General features: G+C 46.5%; 1 long non-coding RNA gene across 1 annotated transcript; it reads right to left on the bottom strand.

The window, feature by feature from the left end:
• Nucleotides 1-204: 204 nt before the first annotated feature.
• Nucleotides 205-9,508, bottom strand: LOC135899415 (uncharacterized). Its single transcript, XR_010563611.2, has 3 exons — nucleotides 9,160-9,508; nucleotides 6,155-6,260; nucleotides 205-409 (listed from the first exon to the last, which is right to left on the bottom strand). It is a non-coding gene; the product is annotated as an uncharacterized lncRNA (long non-coding RNA).
• Nucleotides 9,509-26,602: the final 17,094 nt, after the last annotated feature.

The raw sequence follows: 26,602 nt of genomic DNA, 5'->3' as shown, positions 1-26,602 counted from the left end.
TAGGCAAAATAATTTTGACAGAAACTTTCTTGAGGATATGCATCTGAATATTTTTTTGCCTAGCAGTAGTTCTTGTAAAAATTGACTAAATCCAATGCTTTCACCTGTGGCTTTGTGTAGCAAAAATCCAAAAAGCAGTGCTCAATAGACGTCAAAATCCTGTGGGCCTTTCTCGAGTACATAACGTGGAAGACCTAGAACAAAGCGAAAAGGCAGGCCAGGCCTGCCAGCAGTGACGCTGTCACAAACAATCGCTGCGCATCCATGTGTAGCGCCTCCCTTCAACCTCTTCTTTTGTAAAAGGAGCCTTAAGGAGGCCCCCCGCAAACTGAAAGCCCGAGTTGTTAGCATCCAGGCGCAGCCTCTTCAGCAGGCCCTTTTCAACATATACACCGTCGCCGATGTCTACCTGTGAAACAACAGAACAAGCACAGATTAATTTTCTACACTTTTGATCAAGGAAAGGTTAGGAAATAAGGTAAGGTTTGCAAAAACGGAAGTAGCTGCTTCTTGTTGATACGGTTTAAAGAACAAAGTACCCTTACGTATACCATACATTCGTTGTGCTGAGCTGTGTACTTTCACCTAAGACTAGAAAGTATTGGGAACTTCAATGCAAAAGAAAGACATTCATCTGCCTAGCTCTAAGCAAATGCGTTCCACCCCTTGGCACAGAATGAAATCTGGTGCTGTTCTAGCGGTTAGCACACATTGAAAACTTCAAGCCTGATTTAGTATTAGGCCAAGGGTCAAGCTGTGCTCGATTATAGTCGGATACAACTTTAGAAAAACAGGGGCCTTTACTCCTCCGAGGCGGATGCACACGAGCATCCACTAATGGGTGCGCACTCTGGACTGACGTCATGCGCCGGACGGCCGGTGGCCCGCCGTCGAAGATGGCCGCCCGGGCTTCGAACTGGGCCAAGTCGCGTCAGCTGTGCGTGTCAATGCCTCGTCACAGTGAATTCCCAATCTGTTTGTCATTGTCTATCATGCCGGAAATATTACTGCGAGCTTACAATGCGGCATCTGTGACGCGTGCGTTTATTCTAAGCCGTGATCCGGCGAAGAAACATTGCAGCGAGCATCGCTGATGCTGCGCTACGCTTTGTCTGAAAATAGGATGCCTCGGTGATTGCTGCAAACACACATCCTGCCTGTTTGTTTCATGTCTTTTTTATTTCGCTCCTGAGTGAAGTTAACACAAGAAAAGTTTGCCAAAGTCTGGTGCCTGCTGTCAGCGGCGGGTGAGTTCGTGTACCGTGTCGCTGCATTTTTTCGTCGGACGGGGTAAACTGATGGAGCAATACCATTCTGAGGAGAAATTAGAAAAGTGTGCGCGCGTGAAACAAACCTACGAGCGTCTCAACAGAAAATATTTGACAAAGAAGCCTCCAATGCAAAGATTTGTCGCCGTCAACTTAGCGTGAGTGATCGTTGTCAACAGTGAGATAGCCGAGCGTCTAATGGCGGTGTTCGAGTGTTGTGTATAGCACCGTCGATTGATTTCTTTCCACCAGTGCTCACCGCGCACGCAAGCTGTAGAATGCGTGCTGTGGCACAGTGACGCATAAGTTGCGTTGCCAGGGTTCCTGCTTCCATGCGTGTTTGCACTTACTCATATTTGTCCTTTTATTTTATATTAGCATTGTTTTTGATAGTTTTCGTTCAGCAAAGTCCTTACACATTTTCATTAGCCAATCTCATTCAAAGCACTAACTCCTGTACACTGCAGGACTGGCCTCTTCCATCTCATTAAAACCTTTCTCACTGGTCTACCTCGTCTTCTCAATCTGCCTACTCGCTGCGTTTTCTGTCCTGGTTTCTTGTATTGTTGCTGCAATGTGATTAACCAACTTGCTCAAAACATATTTTGATCGCCTATCAAAACAGAAAGGTTTAGAGATACACTTTCTTAAAAGCGTCATGTGGGTTGCACAGCAACTTTGTCTCTTACCTCTGCTCACGTTTATGCATCAGTGCATGTGGCAGCTAGCCAGAAGTGCACATGAAAGGCTGCATATTGTGAAACACCTTGCTATGCTGTTGCATTTTTCATGCATTCAGTCTTAGTAAACAAACGGTTTCGCTGCCTATCACATATGATGGCGAATATTTTCAGCACAAATAACAATGTGCAGCGGGGTGTGATTTCTGTCTGACACTTTCGCCGTTGCAAAGACATTCTTCAGTGAATGGAGCCCAGCAAAGCAGTGCACTGAGAGCTTTTGCAACTTTCACCATTTATTACTTCACAAATGACATTGTCTGAACCTGGCCGTTGATCGACATGCCGATGGCTTGTAAATTAAATAATTGCCTCAATAAAACAAATTCAACTTCACTCAGCATTTTTCAGCACAATGCTAGCAGAGCTATTCAGGGTGAATAATTGTGCTTACATTGGTGTTACTTGCCCGGTCAGATAAATAAATACAACAATGACTGCGGTATGACTGTGATTTGACGTGCAGACTGCTAATGGTGCCTTTCAAGCGTGCCCTCGACTACTGCTATTAATAGCTACCCGACTGAGTATATTGGGCCTAACTAAGCTAATGATGTTTGATAATTGTTCTTATTCGCATTACTTGCCTAGGCCAGGTAACCAAAATAAACAATGCCACCACATTAATGTGTGTTTGCATGCAAGCTGCCAACAGTGGATGTCACTGTCGCATTGGTTGCTGCCGTTTCACCAACAGTGGTGACGGCTTGACTGGGCTTTGACGTGCAGACTGCTAAAGGTGCCTTTGAAGCGTGCCCTGATGACTGTTATTTCATCACAGGGCCCGTCATGCTCATAGGTGGCTGCCCACTAGAGTATTTTGGGCCTTCTGACATTGGCATTATTCATCTCAACGGGCTGGAAAAAACAGTAGGGGCAGCACAACTGCACGCAAAGCACAATGTGCTTTGGCGTGCAGGCTGCTAAGAGTGGCTGTCAATTTCATTCAGGTTGACTACTGCTTTTTCGTGTGAAGCTGGACAGTGGCTGCCCGAATGAGCATTTCGTGCCCCACATAGTTATTCAGATTTAATAACTGCATTTGCATTCACATTTTCCGGCATTTCAGCACGTTTCCATGCCAACGCTTATATTGAGCATGATCTGTGCAGGACGTTGCTTTTTCAGAATTGGGCTTCCATTAGAAGGAATATGTCATCAAATGAACCGCTTATTTATTTGAGAGGTCACGGGAGAATGCTTGGCTGCTGTGCTTGACACACAGTACACCGCTTCAGTGATGGGAGATCCATTGTTGCGTTTGCCGAGGTATGTGTGGCTGGCAGGAGGTCTGGACCTCGCTTCACGCAGAGTCAGAGACGAGGAGAGTTTTCTCTGCGAATAATTCTTTATACAATGTTTACATGTTGTCGTCGTTATCAGGACAGAGACCAATAGAGCAGCTGCAAGCTGCTTAAATAACACCCCTCAGTCCAAAGATCCCCCAGACAGTCACCAAGGACGAAACAAGGTCGTGAGAGAGAGGGCCTGGGCAGCCTCCGGGGTCCTAACGCTGCTCTCGGTGGCCGGCGCTTCCTTGAACCGCGCTGCGGCGTCAGGACGATTTGGCAGTTGGTCAGAATGGTGCGCCGGGCAAGTTTTATGGCCCGCGTAGGACAAAGGGAACCAACTGCAAGGCACCGGGTCAAAACACAGCCCTCCTTTGGAAACTGTCCCAAACACAGCGGGAGTCGTTTGTGGTGTGGGTGCCGCCGGAGAAAGGGGGGGGGGGTTGCGTTGCTGCCGGGACAGGGAGGGGCCGAATAGCAGTGCGTGATCCGGTGGCTGCTTCCATCGTGGACGCCGTGCAGCCGCGAGGAAACTCGAGCCGTGCACGTAGTCGTGTCCGAAGCAGGCAGGCACCATGCGGGGATGAATGCTGCCTCGACGGTCGACAAACCATAGCACTGGCCTTCCGTCAGGCAAATCCCAGGGCACAAACATAACACAATATACGCTTCGAGAACTCGTTAGTGATCTTCTCGATCGTCGGCATCTCGTTGTGGTGAAAGAAATCGTGCACACGACCTCAGCGCACACGTGTCCTACTTCGTGCTGCTTCTTCTTTTCTCCACATTTTGTGGGCGTTTTCGTGAGGGCGTCGATAGTTTGCCACCCAAAATATGCGAAGCTTTGACCTCCCTCCTCAGCTTTAACACGGTGCTTTCGCTGACACTGAGCATCTTGGGTTTGTAATGGTTGCGATAAATACATTGTTTTATATAAGTACTTGTTCAGTAGCAACTGATTCATTTGAAGCTCGGAACAGGAGTAGAAAATGTGCCGTGTACATGTAAACAAGCACAAATGCCATGCAGAGTTGCTCTTTCTACTTTTGCCACTTGCAATGAAGCTAAAGAGCAGACGACGGGCAGCGTTGTGGAAGGCACGGGGTTATTTTTCTGTTGCGATCTGGCATGTGCTGTAGCACATGAGAGCTCCACTAAACCAGTCATCAAAGTCTTTATTTATACTGGGAATTGCGCGTTTCCTAAGCACGATTTTTTGAGCGGGATTATTTTAATCGCGGAGGCAATCGGACGTCGCGCTTCATTCATCTGGGCGGGGCCTCCCCTTTTTTCTAAATTTGTATCCGACTATAGTGACGCACAAGTGCTCGAGAACTATTGAACAAGACGCAATTGTTTTCGATTTACTGACTGCACTTGGGTGTAAAGCTTCTGTCTGAGAAATGAATAAACCACATACACAAGCAGCATTTTCTTAGTTAGCACAGTCTTTAATAGGTACTGATACCTTCAATTTAGAAAGCCCTGTATATTGGGCCTCATCAAACTAATTTCATAAAAGGTTTGGCAAGGTAGAAGCATAGAATTTTAGAGTCATTAGAAGAAAGATGAAATGAGTTATTCATTGCAATTATTACTCAAATTTAAAATTTAGACCACTCATCCCAATGAGAAATTGATGCAAGCAGTTTGTACATGCCACATAAGCATTTAGATATCAAAAATACGGATTAGAGAAAACCTTTTCTTGGAGGTTCATTATTGCAAGCAGTCATGCCCTCGAGGAGAAATAACTTCTTTTTCTGTAGGCAGAAATGAGGCTCGAGTATTTTATTGACACATATATATGCCCATGCATATATGTTATCTCTGTTGTAAACCTTTTTTTCATGTATATGCAAGGTGTATGTGTAACATTTCATTGTGCACAAAATCAAATCCATAAGAACCCGACAAGAAGCTAAACAAACAAGAGAGCAATCCCAGTGACAAGCCATGTTAAACCAACGAGGTAGCCATCTCACTAACAAACCGTATCAAAAATTTTACTGACATGAATTCTGACCTTCGAAACATATCATGTGTATATGAATACTATCTACATTAGAGCAATGGGCAACTTTAAGCAATGGCTACGCCAACATCAGAACGATGTGGATGAGAAAAGAGTGGCATCAAATGCTTTGGCAGAGCATGCAGCAATGACTAAACACAATAGTGACTGGATAGTGTTTAGCATAATCGGCCAGGAAAGAAATTGGAAGCCATGCCTGTACCCGGATTCCCTGGAGATGCAATCAACAGGACACACGTTTATCTGAAACCAAGGAGCCCACGCCCATCTTATGCTAAAACTTACTTAATTAAATATGCACTTCCACTTTTTTTAGCCTTATTGTGAACAAGGCTTGCATATGGAAGCCAAAATGTATTGCTTTTAATGTTGCATTTGGTTGGTCTATGTCTGTCTTTGTCATGTTTCATACCGACCACACAGGCTTCTCTGAAACTCTTGATGATACAACTTTTGTGCGAAAGCATTGCTTAAGGCACTTTTCCGTAAACCATGTCTTTAGGTGGTACAACGCATTTTTCTAGACACTCTAGAGCACATTATTCAAAGCACGAAACCTCAATTCATGGTTCTTAAAAAGGCATTTTGGCTAGATTAATATAGTCTATATGGAGTATATAAGGGATAATTACTCAAGCACCCAATTATATTTAACTCAGAGGAGGCTACTTTAGGTAAATTCATTAAACTGAGGGCACTCCACCAAAACATAAAATTCGTGATCAGCCACTAGAAATCCTAAAAATGGCAATACAGTAAAATGATTGCATATAACACAAATGTATCCTACAACTCGAAAGGCAGCACCAGTTTTGTACGCACCTTTGAGAAAGCGCACAGATCACGTGCTTTATTGTCGTGCTGTCCAGCTTCCAGCAGTGCAGCAGGTTCCTGCTCGATGCAGGGATGCCTCCAGAATCCGCATAGCCTTCAAAAGTAAGAAATGTTTAATTTATTGTGCTGTGAACCTGGGAATTTGTGATTTACCAGTGTCATGTGGAATTGCAAAGAGAGCCTCACACAGCAAGCTGCATGAATTTGCGCCTGGTTGCACAAATGTCTTTTTGTTATATCTGAGGAAGTTACACTGATATTGTGTAACAAGTGAAGTTTCAGGAAGGAACGAAATCAGCAACAACAGGCTACCAGGACAATCAAAAACAAAACTCATATATGCAGTAAAACGTGGCGCATTGGATTAAACAAAAATATTGAGCACATGAAAAGCATTCTGAAAGCTAGATCGCGATTTTGTAGCGATGCTATTCCTTCTCGTTATTCGTTAGTGGTCTGACCGCCGCCCCGGCCCGTGCTACATACTGGAACAGCCGGCCGTTTGCGGTGGGCGACAAGAGTGGTATAGAATCGAGGGGTAAGTATCGCTACAAAATCGTAGTCCTTACTTTATTACGCACTACCGTATAACCTACGATTGCAAGAGCTGGCATCCCGTTCGTAAGAATTGGTTGGTCTATGTCTTTCTTAAAGGCCGGTGTCTGAAATGTCTGGATTAAAAATAAACTTCGTTACTGTAATATCGGGCTATGTCGGGTTTGCAACATAGAAGACAAATACGCGAAGACACTCAAGAACATAAACAATACACAGGTTCTCGCGACGTGGTCCTCCAAACCAAACTGTATACATACAAAAATCTTCATACAAGCTTCTATCCGCTTAAGCGTCAACCATAGGAATCGTGTGCCAACGCGCGAAGCCCATGATACATCGACGGATACATTACACATGTACTGTACTTGCGGGAACGCATATATAACGAATAACTTCTTGCCAGAAAACTACCGAACGAACAGCAACTTTCAGTGTTTTCATAATTGTGTGCCCATTCAGGCATAGCAATCAAGGCGGGTAGCATATATTTTACAGCAGAATGCAAGTACGCTGTAACATCAGAGGAATTAGAACTTGAGACTGACTCCAACCAAATAACTGAATTTTATTAGCCCGACGTTTCGGAGCCCATTCGGCTCCTTCTTCAGGGGGTTGTTCTTCGGGGGGTGGCGGTGTGCCTCTTTTAAAGCGTCTTTTTTGAAGAAAGGAGGGGGGGGGGAACACGGGAGGTGGGGAGACACTCCACAGACGGAAAGGTGGGGGGGAACAAAAGGAAAGGGGGGTTTGTGTTGTTGACCGCTTCCAAGGAGCTGCGATGACCGGTGCTGGGTGGAGTGCTCACGAGGGTGCCCTTGATGGGCCGCGGGGGGGGGGGGGAGGTTACAGGGTCGCGCCGACGTTCTGTGTTGGTGAAACGAGCGGGAGTCTATCTGGCTGTGCGTCCTTTTCTTCTTTTCGTCATGTCGCCAAGGCCATGGACATAGACCGAGGGTAGGTTGCCCTTCACACGGTTTATGTTATTCTCCGTATTCTGAATGTGCCATGACTCCAGTAGTAGTCTCTTTCGCCAGTTCGTTTCTGTTTGAAGGATTTCAGTTTCCTTGAAAGCAATTTTGTGGTCGGCGACTTCAGAGTGTTCCGCGACGGCGCTGCGAATACGGTTGAATGTCCTGACGTCGTTCTCGTGTTGTCTGATCCTTTCTTTTAGATTTTTGGTTTCCCCGATGTACGACGCCGGACAGTCAGCACAACTGATTTTGTAGACGACGCCTTGAGCTTTTTCTTTTGGTGGACGATCTTTTGGTTTAGGGAGGAGGATATTGAAAGTGTTTATTGGTTTGTGCGCCACTTTGAGGCCTTCTTTTTTTAATATTCGGCTGAGCGCTTCGCTGGTACCTCTGATGTACGGGATGGACACTCGCTTCTGGGCTGGGGTTCTGGGGTTCGGCTGAGCGAAGCGCTCAGCCGAATATTAAAAAAAGAAGGCCTCAAAGTGGCGCACAAACCAATAAACACTTTCAATATCCTCCTCCCTAAACCAAAAGATCGTCCACCAAAAGAAAAAGCTCAAGGCGTCGTCTACAAAATCAGTTGTGCTGACTGTCCGGCGTCGTACATCGGGGAAACCAAAAATCTAAAAGAAAGGATCAGACAACACGAGAACGATGTCAGGACATTCAACCGTATTCGCAGCGCCGTCGCGGAACACTCTGAAGTCGCCGACCACAAAATTGCTTTCAAGGAAACTGAAATCCTTCAAACAGAAACGAACTGGCGAAGAGACTACTACTGGAGTCATGGCACATTCAGAATACGGAGAATAACATAAACCGTGTGAAGGGCAACCTACCCTCGGTCTATGTCCATGGCCTTGGCGACATGACGAAAAGAAGAAAAGGACGCACAGCCAGATAGACTCCCGCTCGTTTCACCAACACAGAACGTCGGCGCGACCCTGTAACCTCCCCCCCCCCCCCCCGCGGCCCATCAAGGGCACCCTCGTGAGCACTCCACCCAGCACCGGTCATCGCAGCTCCTTGGAAGCGGTCAACAACACAAACCCCCCTTTCCTTTTGTTCCCCCCACCTTTCCGTCTGTGGAGTGTCTCCCCACCTCCCGTGTTCCCCCCCCCCTCCTTTCTTCAAAAAAGATGCTTTAAAAGAGGCACACCGCCACCCCCCGAAGAACAACCCCCTGAAGAAGGAGCCGAATGGGCTCCGAAACGTCGGGCTAATAAAATTCAGTTATTTGGTTGGAGTCAGTCTCAAGTTCTAATCAATTTCCCAACCAGACAGGCAATTCTGTCGAAATGTTTAGCTTCAACATCAGAGGAAGCCTTCGTGAAATTGCTTGCTAAATGTGCACAGCAAGACGGCTAACCTACGATCAGAAAGCGCTTTTCTCTAGCTAGTTACACAACGTTCATTACGTAAATCATAAGTTCAAGAATGCGCGCAAGGGCCAAACTTGCTTACCTTTCAAAAAGACTTGGCCAACGCTCCTTCGTCTCAAAGGTACCGAGGCACCGACGTCTTTCTGGCGCAAGCACTGTAGAACTTCCGATGAACTCCAGCTCCACAAAAGCACAACCTTCAACAGCCTTCCATACACTACGATTCGAAGCTCCAGTACCAGACTTTTCACGAGAGCGCGGGCAGGCAGCTCGGCAGAACAAAGGCAGCTCGGACGGGCGCTGTAGTAAGACACTCACTGTCGACACTGATAGATCGCACGAAACACACGGCGAACTAACGGCGTTACACGAGTCCGGAGAGTTTGCGATGGTTACTGCACATGACAAGGAGCACATTTTGTCTAGGCACTTCTAAAATATAACTCAATTACCGCCTTGCGACATTTGCATTTACCGCAACCAACGTGGTATGTCGACCAAACGAATACTGCAGTGGCGCCACTCTGCGGTTTTTAGAAAAATGTGTCGTAAATGAGAAAATTACGTGTTTTTTTTCTAACAACAATCGGTAGGGACACTTTAACAAATTTCTTGAGTCCAAAAGTGTTAACTTTGTATAAATATGCACTTTTTTATACGAAGTTTAAGAAAATGTACTGTATATGTATAAAAAAAACGAAGCGGATGTCGCCTTCAAGATTCGCAACCGCTTCAGTCGCATGCAGTTTGCAAAAGCACGGCCTCTGAAATCAGACTTTGTCGCTCAAACGAAACTGTAGCTGGGAGGAGGGCAGGCATTTAGGCCCCAATTGTTGGGTTTACAGTGACTAGGTAGGCTTCCTTATTTATAAAGAATATACAGGGACTAACGCCGAACCATGAGCGAGCTTTAAGCAGGGGACACACAGTACGATCCGGCGTCCGATCCAACGTGCGTGTATCCGAACGGTCGAGCGGCGCGTAAGCTCCGCCCAGATCCAGCCCCCCTCCCCCCTCCCAAGCTTGAGTTTATATTCACGTCGAGAAACGCAATATAAAAACTCTGCATAACACTGCTTCGCTTTTCGTGAACACTGTCAATAACATTATGCCCCTGCAAGTGACAGAACACTTCACGACGGCGCGTTGTCCACTGACGGCTCCGGTAACAGCCAGCGATAAGGCCGGCAGGCATAGCTAGGCGGACGCTGCGGCCGACGGCGCTTGATTCAGCCCGAGCTCGATGAAGAGGGCTTATTTTTGCCAAAACAATTGACGCTGTGCACTTAGGTAGCCCGTAATCATATACAATTGGTGTACTCGACGCAGTCGTTGCGAAGGGCAAACGTGCAAGCGAAGCGAGCAGCCTCGCTCGGACGGTCGGTGCATAGAGATCGGTGTGTGCTGTTTGTCCGCGGAAAGGCCCTCGCGTCGCGGCTCCCGATTTCGACGGTAGCTTAGTGCTAGTGTACTAGGCGCTGTTTTGCATCATAAGCACATGTTCGAGATAACTTTATTGAACTGGTAACTATTTCATGTCGGCAACAAACGGCAGCAGGCAAGGGAAAAAAAAGACGGCGAGAAACCGGCCTGCCAGCGCCGCCTCCGTGGAGGGAACGTCAGAGAACGTCACATCAGCTGCGGCCAAACGACGGTGCGGAGTGTGCGGTTGTCGGACACATCGGACGATGAAAATTTGCCCGGTTTGTCGCACGCCGGACGTCCGATCCGGCGCTTCGGCACGGCAAAACACCTCGATTCCGGCTGCCGTTCGGGCGCGTCAGACGCCGGATCGGACACCGAATCGGACCGTGTGTCTCCTGCTTTAGTTGGCGAACACGAGCCCATCAGCGCGCCGTCCGTGCACCTCCGTCTGCTTGCAATGGTGGATGGCCTACGGGCTTCTTTAACGCCTACTGAGCACAAATTCATGATCACCGCTCGTATACACGCTTCCTACAGCGCTAGCTGTCGTGTTTACGAGATTATGTGCCCTCACCTTGAATTGGTGAGCCCGCTCGACATGATCGCATCTATTTCTAGTGCGTGAGGCTTTCCATTGACTGTCACTACAACTAACCAACGTTTTGTTTATATTGTGCTACAGTGGGTCATGACGATTCCGTTCACAGCTTCAAAGTGGACAAGAGACAGTCGCTTTCTCGCTCGTAGAAGCATGAAAAAGTGGGCTTGTACTTGGCAATGAACTTTGACCGACACGCTTGCTTCCGGCGCCGGAGCAGCAGATGCGACAACTCGCCGTTTGTAGGCTGCCGGCCGATGGCGGTATCCCTCGCGAACGGCAAGATATTTACCTGCCGTAGAGAGGATCGGTCCAGGAACGATTCTTGAGGCGATTTTTGTCGCTGAATGCGAGCATGGCCACGCCGGTTCGCCGTGCAGAGCGGAATCGGAACATTATTTTTCGATGTGTTCGCACTGACGCAATGCAGTCGATCGGCTCGTCGGTCGTGCAACGGGCGGCGCGCCGGCAGGAAGCCGCGTCCACTTGAGACACATCTTACGCGACGTATGTAGTACATACGTTCCAAGTTTCCAACGTTCTGCCGTTCCGCTGGTGGATGCACCGCCACGGCATCGATCTTTGCCATTCCTGCCGCGGCCGTGCCTGTCGCCGAGCGTAGGCTTAACTGGATTGGGCGGAGCTTGCAACCTTGGGGAGTAAAGTGGTAGTATTTAATCACGTGATCTTCAGGTTGGTTCCAGATCACGTGGTTTTAAACTCTCAATAGATGGTTTTTGGTCACGTGATCTAAAACTCTGTACGTCGTAAAGCCGGCTCATGACATCCTTTTACTACGTTTCTCAGAGATGGTAGTAAAACGATGTAATGTAACGCATTTTACTGCCTCATGCCAGAGTAATTTTCTGGTGCAAGGTAGTCTTCAAAGCTCATGAGCCGCAAAAACCCCAATGTCGGCTAACTTTTGCTTACAGTGCGGAGAGTCCGTTTTCGTTAAACTATGAGCTGCGGCGCGCTCGCAGCATGGTCGGCGTGGTCCGTGAGAAGTGACGAGCCTTTTCGCACTTGCAACAGGGCAGAAAAAAATGCGAATCGACGCAAAACTCGGCCTAGAAACGTGCTTCGCCACAGCCAGGGCTGAGTACGACCCAAGCAGGTAGGGCCCAGATGTCGTTTCCCGCGCCGCCACAGGGCGCCGCTACTATACCTCAAACTTCAGCGCAAGACGCCCATCGGGTGGTGCTAGTCGGAGGTGTCTTCCAAGAAAGAAAAGGCGCTTCATTGCAGTCGCTGTAACGTTATTTATCTGGGAGTTCTATCGGAAGGAATGTGCTGACGATAATCGTTTAAATGAATTCTTCCTATGAAAGTTGAAAAAGGGGAAAATGGTAATTCTCTCCTGTCGCTGCCCACTGTGAATGCGCAGGGAACTTAGTAAAGCACGTTCCCTTTTTAAGCGAAAGCTTTACTGGCCGCGAATTTGCGATTTCGCCGTGGCAGAACTCCGGGACGGCACATGATGTCACACCGCGTTCCTCGTCACACCGCGTTCGCCTCCGCTCCCTTCGCCAGCTGCGTCACATGCCTGATAAAAATTGGAGGACGCTTAAGCTTCGCCTTGAAGAGTGGAACGCGACAGCGTTCCCGTCGACCCGCCAAGGGGTGTAAGACAATGAGCTACGGCGCAGCGACTACGCGCCCCGCATCGGACGACGTGAGCGTCGAGCAATGCAGCGTTCGGCGCGACAACGAAATGTGCGCCTGAGCAAGCGACGCACGCCTGAGCCTTAGAAACAGCTCGTTCCTAAGGCAACACCGCGTTCACTAGAGGCGCTTTTGTACCGCTTTGAAGCACCGAACTCGTGGCTCAGTGGTATAAAGAAAAAAAAAAAAAACTCGTGGCTCAGTGGTAACGTCTCCGTCTCACACTCCGGAGACCCTGGTTCGATTCCCACCCAGCCCATCTTGCAAGTTGGTTTTCATTCATGAAGTGCCTGCTGGGATTTATCGCTCACGGCCAACGCCGCCGACGCCGGCTTTTCTGCGACACGAGCTCCTTAACGCTTTCGCGTTAACATGTCGGAAGATTGAAAAGGAGAGCTCGCGTGCGCCTCAAGCACAGTTGAGGTGGCAGTATGGACGGCGAAATTTCTGATAAGCAGGAGGAGGCCTGGAATTGACATCGGAACGAGATGAAGAGGAAACGAATCGCCCAGGAAACAGACGAACAGCGCGCCGAACGACTGGATAAGCGCCGCAACGTAGCTAGACAAGCAGACTAACGTGGACTTGCAATCAAGATTAACCATGCTATGCCTCCTCAGCTTTCACTACGTATATTCTGCCATAGTCGAGCTAAGCCACTGTCAATTTTTTTACCTACCTTGTTCATCTCATGGTATTTATAGAAATCAAATATATTTTGTTGGATTGCACTGGCTTTCCATCGAAAGTACGTGGTGTTGCCTTGGACACCGAGTTGTTTCTTTCCTTACAGTTTTTTTTGAAGAACCCGGCACACACTTTGTTCCAACACTGCTCAGCCGTTGACGTTGCTTTGTGTGCTATGTCAGGAAGTTGCTTTGCCATTTCGTTATGCCCTCAACTTGGTTCCTTGTTTGCCTCAAGCTACTAAGCTTGCTTATACTTCGTTTTTTTTTTTCAATAAAGCTCATTGATTGGGCAGACGCTGTCACGCGGCCCTGCAACCTCATCGCGCCTACATCATCTACGTCTGCGAGATCACCGATAGTTGACGTTGCAAACGTAGCTGCAAAAACACCCACAGAGGTAACAGGGGTTCGGTAGTAGCAGAAGTTCCGCTACCAAATGATATTGCAGCCGCGGCAGTCAGAAAGGCAGTCCTCTGTATTTCTCGACCGCCACCTCAGCTATGGACACTCTTCAGTGACGTGAAAGACATGAAATGGGTTCTGCAGCAACTTCGAGTTGTAATAAGCAAAATTCACCGCCCCTTCTTGTCCTTGAAGATGGTCGAACATCGAAGCTGTGCTACATCGAGTGCTACATCATGCAAGTCAAACTTCGCAAGCTGTCTATATTGTAAATATTTTGTTTCACCATTCTTTCACCTCATTTTCCTTATTGCGGTACGCAGCTTCTCCCTCAGGAGTACGCACTACTCATGGTTTTTAACATAGTTGTAGCTGGGATGGAATGTGCGGAACTACGAATCCAAAGGTCGTATATTGTGCGCAAGGCCCACAACTAGAAGTGTGGGTGCTGCAACTGTTTGGACGATTGGTTGCATTGGTTTGACGATTGATGTCTTTGTTTCTTAATGAGGTTACACACACGTTCGGCTGCTACCGAGACAACGACGTCTGTGACGCTATGCCCACAATCCACCATGGTTGCTTGCGTTCGATGTCTCGAGTTTGCTCAGTGGCGTGGTTAGCAGCATCCGCATGGCATTGCCGCTTTTGATACTTCAAAATTGCTTCAAAATTGAATCTGTCCGTCACGTTAGACAATGAATGGCTCATACCTCCTTAAATAATAGCTCATACAACCGTAAATGCGGCCTCCCTATTACGACGACAAACGTGAAATTCTGCGCTGGAATGACGAGCGGCAAGGGAGCCAGCTGTGGAAGAAGACGACGATGACGACAAACGTGGGAGCAGTGGCACGAGCCCGTTCGCGCAGTGGCACCGAGGGACGCCAACGAGCCAGCTGTGGAAGAAGATAAAGAAGCTCGAGTGATTGCTGATGGGGATGTTTTAGCAAACTCAAACGACCGCACAGGGTCCGCATAAACAGCTTCGCTTTAAAAAGCTCCTACAGAGTGTTGGCTTTTCAACAATTGTGGGAGAAGCTCTAGTGGCAGAGATCGGCCACCATATTACAGTTCAGTGGATTCCCAATGATGGTAGTGTACACGGTGATGAACTGACAGTTGCTGAAGCGAAGAAGGCACTGGAAAAATCAGAGCCACTGCTTATAATTAATTTAGAAGAGCGGAGGCGAACTTCCTTATCTCGAGAATCATCCGAAAAGCGACAAGAAAGCACTGGAACCATACGGGATATCGCCGCAGACGACTCCACAGACTGTACCCTAACATTAAATTGAGAGTATCGCGAAAACTTGAGCCCAGCTGTGCCAGTCCTCTGCATAGAATTGGCCGGGGGTGGCATTATGCGGGGCCACGTTCACTTAATGCGACGCACCGAGTCTCCAGACTGTGAGCTGTGCAATTGTGCATGGTACTATAGGACATGAGCCGTGTCATTGCCTTTGACATGTGGAAGAGCGTCATAAGTGTGCCAATGATGTTGCGATCCTCGACAGCCCACCGATGGCGGTGTACGTTATCTTAAGCCATTAGCAAGACGTTAAATATAGTTTTCCGGCCATCCGGGCCTTAACTGACATTTTTAAATGTACGGGTTTGTACTGTAGCCTTTGAGTAGACTCATTTGCTTGTCACATGCTTTAAATCCTCTCCTTGATCCACCATGATTGTCTTTTCTCATCCTTTCCCTCCTCCCCTTCCCCCCGCGCAAAGCAGCTGGCTAGAGGAATGTACCTAAGGCTGACCTCTTTGCATTTCACATTGTTAAACTTTTCTCCCCCGCTCTGGTAGCCACCATGTTCGCTGACAATTATTCCTCTTGAAGCTTTTTGGTGGAATTCAATCCCAGATGCACTGCAACAGCACTTATCGCATGAATAAGATCGTGGCCATATCAGTACCCATTTCCCATTTGTTCGAATTGTTAGTTCTGAAATCTTTCTTTTTTTCCAAATGCCCGTCGCGTCCGTAGTTTTTCGTTTAAAGCTTCAGAACCCATTACTCAAAGGATATTGCACAACAAAAAACGACGTGTACGTAAGAGAAGATGACACACTACACTTCGTCCGTCGTCTTCTCTTACGTACATGTTGTTTCTGTTGCGCAATATCATTTGAGTAATGGATTACCAACTTGCCCGGAATGCTGCTCTCATTCAGAACCCCCTGATTACAGTGTTAGTTAAAATTTCAGTTTTCGATCATTTTTTGGTCCCCTTTTCTTTCTTCTAACTTCCCTATATTAATACTTCTCGTTTTCTGCTTATACTGCTTCGAACATTTCCAGCACACCCGTAATGGGTTAATCTTGTTATGTGGTAAAAGAGACAGCAATTATTGGCGGAGAAAACCAATATTGCTCTAAAGCAGTGAAGCATTACAAGTGCGACAACTCTCAATTTCACGCTAACCCTCCTCTTTTAATTTGAACTCTTCAAAAAATAGCTCACAAGCTACCCGATGCTAGGCCAATTCCATATAGCGGGTATGTGCCACTGTTCCTGAGCACATCATCGTCGTTAGCAACAGCAGCACCACCGCCACCTCTGTTCCTCAATCAAAACGCGCAAAGTACGGTAAAGAGCCTTTCATGGACAGATATTTTAAGAGTATTTTAGAGCAAGTGGTTTATAAAGTAGGTAATAATTCACTATATTTTAATTAAACGTGTTACAGTGGAGCTGCCATTCAATTATTTCTGCAGATATAGAGTTAATACATTTTGTTCACAATTTTCTCCCGACATTATTCTTTTACAGGAAACTTGGCTATGAAGTGGCCACAATTTGGCATAAAAATTATCGTTTATTACGATTAGACCGTCCATCGAGAGGCGGACAACTTGCTTTCTTGATGCCACAAAGCAAAACATATCCTGTCAGTAAAAGTCTACGGAGTGCGAGGTACCAGCTAGATGGAATTCTTCCTCGTTGTTTCCCATTTTTCTTAGTTAATGCATATATCCGCATAGGTGTTCAGGACATTTGTTACCTTGATACCGTTGTCAAATCTTCTAGGAATGGATTGTGATAGCCGGATACGTTAATTCGCATCATGTGTCCTGGGGTTCCAAAACGGTCTCATGTGGAAAGCGATTGTTGGACTGGGCAAATAACCAAAATCTGTGCTTGCTAAACACGAAAGTAGTTATGTATAAACTTAACTACTTTCTAAATATTTTTACACCAGCATTCCATCTAACATTTCTTACTTCGGTGATTGGCGTCCCTTCCTAGTCCAGCTCAACTCTGCCTCAAACAGTTACCATCTACCTTGTTAAGTTTGATATTGTACGCCATATCATTTCTTTAGAGCTTCCGGTGCGCACTTTTGTCAATTACAAGAAATTTCAAAGTGTCTTGAAAATGGTCCTAGACTCCCAGATAAGGTGCTCGATGATATCAAAGCCATGAATAAAGAATGTGTGATGTTTATTGGAGCAAGGAGCCAGGTGTGTCCAAAGAGCGCCATGCCAGTGTTAATGAGTTCGCAGTGAACTCATGAGTTCTGTGAAGTTGATGTGACGTCGCTGCAAAAGGACCTAAAGTAGTTGCTGTTAATTGCGTAAATTCTACGTGTAATCAGATTACGGCAATGACTAATGACGCGTACTATGAACATTAAAATTCGTTGCCAAAGTATGATACAATGTACTAAACATGTCAGATGCTAGAATTGGTGAGATCACCGCTGCCTCATTAGCGCCCTTGAAACTCAAGGGCCTGGAGGCATATTCTATACGAAAACAACTATCACAGAAGCATCTCTACAAAGAGGATGCGCTACAAATTTAATGGACTTGTAATATGTAGGACAACATCCCTCAAGAAACCGAGGAATGTTTTGGTGCCAAAGACCGGTTATTTACCAAGAAACATAGCCAGGTGTAGAGGGACACAGTAGCGGTATGCAAGAGGAAAGTTTTTGTTTCTCCCAGCTTCGCCTTCCCAAGACTCCAGGAGGACGTTGATAACGGTCAGCCTCTCACCACATCTTCTACAGCTTGGAGCTCCATTTCCAGTAAGTAGAAAATTGCGGGTACCAAATGTCTGTATACTATTCTGAGACGACAGAATATGACGTCTGTTCGGCGTGACTTTGTTGCGCAGGGCCAGAAACCTAACTGTGGCTTTATCACGTGTAGCTTATTATTTGTTTCCGCGTTCCACAAGCGTTGCCAGTGGTTTCGCAGTTTCCTTCGTAAGAAAGGCCTCAGATTTGTGGCAGGCGCAGCAGCGGTAGATTTAATAGCAAGCATTGCAATTTTCGTGGCCATCTTATCGCCAGGTCATTGCCCTCGATGCCCCTATGCCCAGGCACCTAGCATATAATGGCACGCCGGTTCGATATACACGTTTTACAGAGGTTGGAATAGAGTTCATTAAGTACTGGATTTTTCTGCTTACAGAGTGACATCATGGTGTGGCGACACACTCCGCGCATATTTCTGCGCACCTTCCGTCTTCTTATCATCGGGCCCAGCATAATACAGCTGCACGCTGGCCTGCATGGTCGATAAAACATAGCGCCACCGCTACGTCACCCGAGGTATGCATCACCGACCGTGGCTATAAAAACAAGCTGCCTGGCTGAGAAAGACCGCCTTCTACCTTCCGCTGCTGGGACGAACGCAAGAACTGGCCGCCGTCTGAGGAAGGGGGGGACTGGGGGTTAGTCTCCCGACCCCCGCCACCCCTTAACCCCATCAAGGACACAATAAAGTTTAATCTCTCTCTGGGACGAACGTAACGGTAGCATGCCGGTCCGCTGCCATTGTTAGTCGAATAAAGAAGCGTTACGTTTTTATGGTGGGATTCCTCCTTCGGCAGACTCGACATCCCACAAAGGCATTCATGACGCTTGGAAGTCTGAATATATTTAACTGATATTTTGGAGTTTTGATTTCACGATATGCTTCACAGCCGACAATAGTGCGTACGCCTTGGCCATGAAGATTCTTGTTTCCGGATGCAGTACCTCGGATTCTGAGAAGGATGGACCGACGACTGCTTAGGACACACCAGGATTTGACTTTGAAGCGTCTGTGTAGAACTATGTGCAGGAGTTCTCGTACTGTAGTTCTCGCAAACACCTTCGGATTTCGACCTATGGAGTATGTGTCTTCTTGAAAGGATTTCTCACATTCTACTACCGACTATTCCCAAGGAGGTAACAGCTTGGTTAGATGCATTAGGCGATGCTCTAGAAGTGGGACCTGCATTTCATCTCTAAGCTTCCTCACACTCAACGAGAAATGCTGTCTTGTAGAGGGATGATTACGGAAAAGTGTAGTTAACGTCATATCGTTAACGGTAATAAAACATGGATGTTCATGGTTTATGGTTATGGTTTATGGTATGGTCATGGTTCATGGTGTATTTGGAGAAAATATGTGAGGCTGATGTATGTTCTCCCCAAGCGGAGTGACCACACATTTAATTTTGCGTACAAGCTTCCAAACGGGCTTGTCCTGAAAGCGCAGGGGGCTAAGAGGATACCTAGATGGTGTACAGGATCTAGCATCTTTAACACGCTCAGGGCGGCATAGTTGTATACGACGACACCATAGTCCAATCGTGACCGAACTAGGCTCTTGTAAACATTCAATAAACACTTTCTGTCACTACCCCATGTTGTGTGGGATAGAAGGTTCAGTAAGTTCATTGTTTTTAGAGATTATGCTTTAATATATTTGATATGTGGAAAGAAAGTGAGCCTGGAGTCAAGTATAATACCAAGAAATTTATGATCTTTGTTCACAAGTACACGTTCTCCGCACAGTTCTACACAAAGATCGGGAACCAGGCCTCTCTTTCTTGTAAAAATACACGTATGCTTGTGAGGGTTGATTTTAAATCCACTTTCGTCTGCCCACTTAGACACCTTGTTCAAGCCATGCTGCACCTGTCTGTCACACACTGTGAGGTTACAGAATTTGAAGGCTATTTGAACGTCGTCCACGTAGACGGAATAAAAAATGGCCGGTGGTAACGAAGCATGACGTGTGGCTATTTCGGCATCTTAACGACAACGAGTGTGCAGCTGAGCACGCCTCCCTGGGGTACACCAGTTTCCTGTATAAACGGAATTAACAATACGTTGCCGATTTTTACACGGCAGGTACGATTGGACAGAGCCTTTTGTTAGGCTTAGCGTATTGCCCCGCATGCCCGTTTCGGACAAGTCTCTCAAGATTCCATAGCCCCACGTTGTGTCGTAAGCCTTCTCCATATCGAGGAATATGGATAAGAAAAACGATGTGTACAAATGCGTCATGAATATTTCCTTCAACAAGTATAAGATGATCGGTTGTAGATCGCACTTCTCTGAAGCCATAATGATAGGGATCAAGTATTTTTTTTTTAGTTCAAGCAAACACGTGAGTCGCCGATTGACTACTTTTTAAAAAGGTTACAAAGGTAACTTGCTAGAGCTATCGGGCGGTAACTTGCCACAGAGGAAGGGCATTTCCCTTTGTTTAAAAACAGGGACCACAATGGCTTCTTTCCAAGCGGATGGAAGGTATCCGGCACCCCAAATAGTGCTTAAACGTACGAGTATTGTAACTTATTTGTCAGTGTGTACGTTTTTGATCTTGTCATACATGACTCAGTCAGGTCCCGGTACAGAGCTCTTGCATGCGATCAAGGCAGCTCTCAACTCGGCAATCGTAAAAGGATGGTTATATAGTTCATTCTGTCGGTATTTACGCATGAATGGGTTACATTCTTGTATTTGTTTGCATTTCAGAAATGGTTTTCAATAATGGATTGAGCTTGACACATGCTTAATGTGTTCCCCACGCGACTCTTCTTGGCCTTGCAATGCATGCCCTTGGTTGTTCGCCAGACCCACGGATGAATTTACTGCCCTTTTACTTTCCTTGAGCCATTCCACAATTTTGCCTCATGTGTATAGGAATTTATACCCGAGAGGAACATCAACGAGCTTTATCTCTCTGCCTTTCGCCTTGTCTGTGATTTAACGGTCTTAAATTGAATAAGGTTTTCTGACTTTGGTGATCTACGAAATGCACCCTATGCTTTATTCTGCCTCTTTCTCGCCTTTCTACAGTACTTGTTCCACCAGGTAACACGTTTTTTTTAAGTGAACCGCTATTCGTTTGTGCGATCAACTTTTCGGCTGCCTTAGTAATAAAAGCGGTAAAATATGCGACAGAATCATCTATACTACAATTGCTTGTAAAATCTCGTGGTATATAAACTGATTATTTATAACGCTGGCAATCCGCTGATGCTAACTTCGATCGAGGAATATGCGGAGGGTTCTCATGCAGAGTTATCAGGTTTAAGTTACAGCAAAGTGGTTACTTCCATACAATTTATGGATCACGAACCATTCTAGGTGAGGCAGAAGAGAAAAAGAACCGATTGCTAAATCTATCGCTGAATATGTGTTGTGTTGGACAGTGTAATACGTCGGCTCCTTCATATTAAACAGGCAGGCCCTAGAGCTCAGAAGAAAATTTGCAATCAATCGACTTCTCACGTCGCATCGCGAATCTCCCCACATCGTGTTGTGGGCATTAAAATCACCTATGAGTATGTAGGGGTCAGGAAGCCGATTAATTAGGCTATAGAAATCGGTTTTTCTCACATGATGGTTTGGAGGTATGTATATAGTACACACAGCCGCCAGGTTGTTAAAAAGGATTACCCGAACTGATACTGCCTCAAAGAGCGTCTGGAGGGCGATCTGTTTACAAGCTACAGACTTGTCCGCAACCATTACAACACCGCCGGAGGCATTAGCTTCGTTGCGGGATAAATAATAGATTATGTACTGACGAAGAAAGTTTGTGTGTGGCGGTTTCAGATGTGTCTATTTGAAAACACAGCAGCTTTGGATTATGTTTAGCAGTTCTCTAATGTGCTCAATGTCATGAATGAGCCATCTAACATTCCATTTCAATATTTGTGTCTCCATTGTGATAATTGTGTTGTATACTGTGGGTTTAAGGGAGTAAACATTAGCTCATGTGCCCTTTCTGGGTGCTGGGAAGCGAGGTTTTTTCCTTTTTAGAGCGGTCGCGAGAATGTCGCCGCTCCTTAGCCGCTAGCGGAGCCGTCTGACTGGTCGTTGTATCCATCGCCTCTTGCGAGGCGCTGCATTTGATGTGAATGCGTCGCCACGTTCGACGAGACCTTTGAGGTCACTGGCCCGGAAGTCGAAGGCTCCTTCTGCTGGGGTGGCTCAGCAGCGCTAGCTGCAACCGCTGGGGGGTGGGGGGACAGATGGCGTCACTGCCGGCTCACTGCGTGTGGGCCGGTTAGCCGCCGGAAGCCGTTGTGTCGCAGCCCCCTGACGCGTCACATCGGCAAAACTGTTCTTGGGCAGGTAGGATACCCGCCTGCGTGCCTCCTTGAAATTTATGCTTTCCTTTACTTTAATTGCTGCAATTTCTTTTTCCTTTTTTCCTGGATGGATACAACCGTGAGTACGCGGCGTGCTCCCCATCACAGTTTACACAACGCAGAGAGTTCTCGCAAGATGCAGAAGTATGTTCATAAGCGCTGAACTTCGCACATGTTTGGCGGCCTCGGCAGTTCTGTGAACTGTGGCTGAAGTGCTGCCATTTGAAACACCGAGGGGATTTGGCACGTATGGCAAAGCTTGACGTCCCCGGCCTTGATGGACTCGGGCAGGACATTTGAGCCGAAGCTGAGCATGAGGTGATTAGTCTGGATTTCTGAGCCGTTCTGCCTCATCTTAATCCTTTTGACGTTGATAACATTTTGCTCACTAAAGCCCCCTCCACCCCACCCCCCCCCCCCGCAGTTCTTCAGCCTCAGTAAGCTCTAGCACGTCATCGTCCGAGACAACGCTGCGAGTGGTGTGCATATTACAGTGCGGTGTTACTGCCACTTAAACGTCCCCGAATGACACTGAACTGGGCAAAACTTCGTACTGTTTCTGATCATGGAGCTCCAAGAGGAGATCACCACTAGCCACCTTTGATGCTTTGTAGCCTGGTGCAAAAGCCTCAGTTAGAGACTCGGAAACAAGAAATGGGTAGATTGTTCGTACTTGTTTCTGAGATTTTTCTGAGTGAATGACATGGAATCGTGCGAAGTTGGGCCTTTGACGTCCAAAAGACTGGAATACATCTTCGGTGCGCCCTCTTCTCTGAGGGCGATCAGGGAGTGGGTGGAAGGAATACGACATAGATGAATGCGTAGTCTTCGGCGGTAATGCCAGCCACCCGCCGTGGAGCCTTACAAGGGGACGCTGCAGGGACTGCAAAAACAGGTCCTACAAACGCCAGCTGTACGTTATTACTATAACCAACTATAAAATACCCTAGCTTGGCTTTTCACACAACGCTAACACTTCGTGCCTGGAAAGATTGGAGGTACAAGGAAGCCAGGAGAAGATAGGAAAAATGGAACGTGAAAAAAAAAGACGAACGTTGAAGGGAGAGAGAGACAGGCACAGGCAACTACCAATTTTCCCCGGGTGGGTCAGTCAGGCAGTGTCGTTTACGTGAAGCAGATGCCAAAGGGGTGTGTTGCCTTAGCGGTGTGAACACCCGGCATTCGCTCAACCCCCAAGATCCCCCTTTCCCCGGACACGGCAAATCCGCACACGGCTAGACGCGGGAGCGTCTAGCCAAACCTCGACATTAAAGCCATGAGGTTTTGCCGTCTATTAAACAGTGCCCTTATAAAGTCTCACTTTAATGTTAACGCTGATAGCAGTACTCTCTCCTTAGTGGAATTCGGAGTGCACGGGCGATTATAGACGATGAAAAGCCGCTTGGAAAAAGCTACTTTACAATCTGTGTCCCAGTAACTGGAGTGATTATAAGTTCACAGCTGCTACATTGAAGAGAACAGTATCCAATCCAAAGAAGAGTATGATGACTCTTTTCAGATTCCTTCGATATAGAAAATTCACACCGACACCATACAATATTTTGCCGATAATTCTTTCACGAGGCGAGATATCTGCTTCTTTAGAGTTCGAAGGAGAGGGCTTAGCGCAACGCCTAACATCACGATTGCCGAACGCGCCATTAACGCCTCGTATCGCAGATGACTTTGTGGAAGTCACAGTGTCAGGGCTTTACAATATTGTTTGATCTCTACTTGCCTCAGCCCCAGGTCCTGATGGCATTTCCAATGACATGCTAAGAGTTATGTTGGCAATGTCTCCCGAAGACCATCTGAACACGGTGAATTATTCTCTAAAAAAGATGCCTGGATTCTGCCAAAATGGCGGACGGCCAAATTGATTCCGCTACTTAAGAAACAAAGCGCTGGCTATAATGCCGACAATATTAGACCGATTTCCCTTACCTCAAATATGCAAAAGCTTATTGAAAGAGTTTTATATCAGCGCATGATGGATCATGTATCAAAATTTGTTACTGAGCTCAAGTCAAGTAGGCTTCCGGCCTGGTCCCCCATTTGGTGTTAAGCGCATGTAGACTTGGAAAGTCGTATCCAACTTGTTGGCATAGAAAAAAAATATTTAGTTCTTTAGTGACTCTTGACGCAGCAAAAGCTTATAACAGCGCCGAGTATTCACTACTGCTGGACAGGTTGCAGGGCTACAATTTTTTGGTATATACAATGGCATGGATTTTCGAATTTCGTTTTCAAAACGGCTTTTCATCAAAGTTCCAATAGACAAGAGTGGTTTCCCAGGAGGCTGTTCTGTCTCCTGTACTATTTAACCTGTTGATGAATTAGTACCACTGAGCCAGGATGGCAATCTTTGTATTTATACATACGACATCGCATTTTTCGCGACAGCTAGAAACATCAATTCCCTTTACCTGTCTCTGCAAACGTACCTCTACACTGTAGAGACGTGGCTTCACAATCTTCATCTCTCACTAAACGTAAACAAAGGTGCAGTCCTTGTTTTTACGCTTTCTGGGCCGATACAGTTATTATTAGTATGTGATCCGAGAATGATTTCACAGGTACTTTTACAGGAACCAATTCACAGTACTTGGGTACGTGTCATGCATGACAGAAAACTTAACTGATGTTTTTACATAGAAAATATTGCAACGAAAGGGACACGAGCCGTAGGTTTAGTACGGAGAATCAGTAACCGGCGTTCTGGTATGCGAAGTGACACACTAATTAGGATTTACCGTATGTATGTACGACCGATTCTAGGATTTGGTGGTGTTTTCTTCTCCAGAAGTGCCAAATATAAAATAGGACCACTTGTCCTTTTAGAAGTAGAAGTTCTTAAGCTATGTTTAGGTCTTCCTAAATTCATTACTAATCACCTGTTATACCATAAAGCGCGCCTACCTTCTCTTTACTCGAGATTTGGCATGCTTACGGTTTAAACCCGCTTAAGAACTTATGAATCTCCTCTACTAAGTACGCAATAAGTATTCATTAGTGAACCAATTTTATTTCATGAGAGCAAGCGGCCATGGTTGCATACTCCGCAGGTTGTATTTGTGCAGGCACAATTAGCACCTATAAATGTTCGCGTTAGGAAAATTATTTCGTTTGGTAGTTCCACGTCGTCGCTCAAGATTGAATTTGTAAACACCTTTCCCAATAACGTGAAATTGCTGCCCCCAACATATATGAATGCCCTTTTCTGCACTATTTCACTCATTTCCTAATAATTGTAACAGCGACTGATGCTTCCTCGTTTGGAGAGAAGGCAGGCGTGGTAATCTACTCATCATCCCTGGATTGGTCTTTTTCACTTCGCCCGCTAGATTACACATCAGCTTTAGGGCGCAACTTCTGCCAATAGTTCTGGCTTTGCGACAGTTACGCTATCATGTTACAAAATTTGTTATTGTCCAGATTCTCGTACTATATGCAGTGAACCTAAATTATCTACGATATCGACAGCTTTGAATACATCTTGCGCATTAGCACCACTCCACTTAAGTTTAGTTCCTTTAGTGTGGATACCAGGCCACCGAGACATTTATCTTAGTGAAATAGCCTATTCTTAAACACGAGCTTCCTTAAACGGTCCGATGATATCTGTGCTGCCTGAAACCTTGCATATTACTGCAGCCAGATATAGATAGTCTTTTTCTACCAAAGACAAAAGAAGTCTCTAATTAGTAAAATCTAGAGATCTTGTGTATCTGACTTATTCCTAGACCCGGCAATGGTGTCCGAGCGTGGGTGCGAATCTCACTTCTGACACCATATACGATGTGGGGTGCTGACAGACGCTAGTTGCGTCTACCCAAATGACTGCAGATCGTATATGGTGTCAGAAGTGGTCGCCGTTCGCTCTCTCTAATGGCGAAGAAGCCGGATGCTCTGTTTGCCGGGGTACCTGGACTCCAACAGCCATCGAGCTTCGACTTCGCCGACCCACGTGCATAGGCGACCTGCATTGAGCAGTTCCAGGACTATGCCTAAGCTACAGGATTGCACCAAGCTATCGACGAGGTTCGGGTACAAACGCTTCTTTATTGCATGGGTGTTCAAGATCGACGCGTGCTGGCGTCTTCCAACTTGTCGGCCGAATAAGTTCAGTCCTACAGCGTTGTTAAAAGCAAGTTCACCTCGTATTTCGAGCACCCGCTAAGCGAAGTTCACGAAAGTTATTGTTTTCACAAGTGGACGCAGCAAGGAGACGAGCGCGTCGATGCCTTTTATTCCGCGTTGCGAAACATGGTAAAAAGATGCAACTACGGCTCAGCGTCCATTGATGACAGGCTCGTTAGAGACCGGTTTATTATTGGTCTGCTGGACAG

The sequence above is a fragment of the Dermacentor albipictus genome, chromosome 6 (assembly GCF_038994185.2).
Source record: "Dermacentor albipictus isolate Rhodes 1998 colony chromosome 6, USDA_Dalb.pri_finalv2, whole genome shotgun sequence".
Classification (NCBI taxonomy): domain Eukaryota; kingdom Metazoa; phylum Arthropoda; class Arachnida; order Ixodida; family Ixodidae; genus Dermacentor; species Dermacentor albipictus.
Note: the sequence above shows the minus strand (reverse complement) of the source record. Positions and strands in the feature narration are given on the sequence as shown.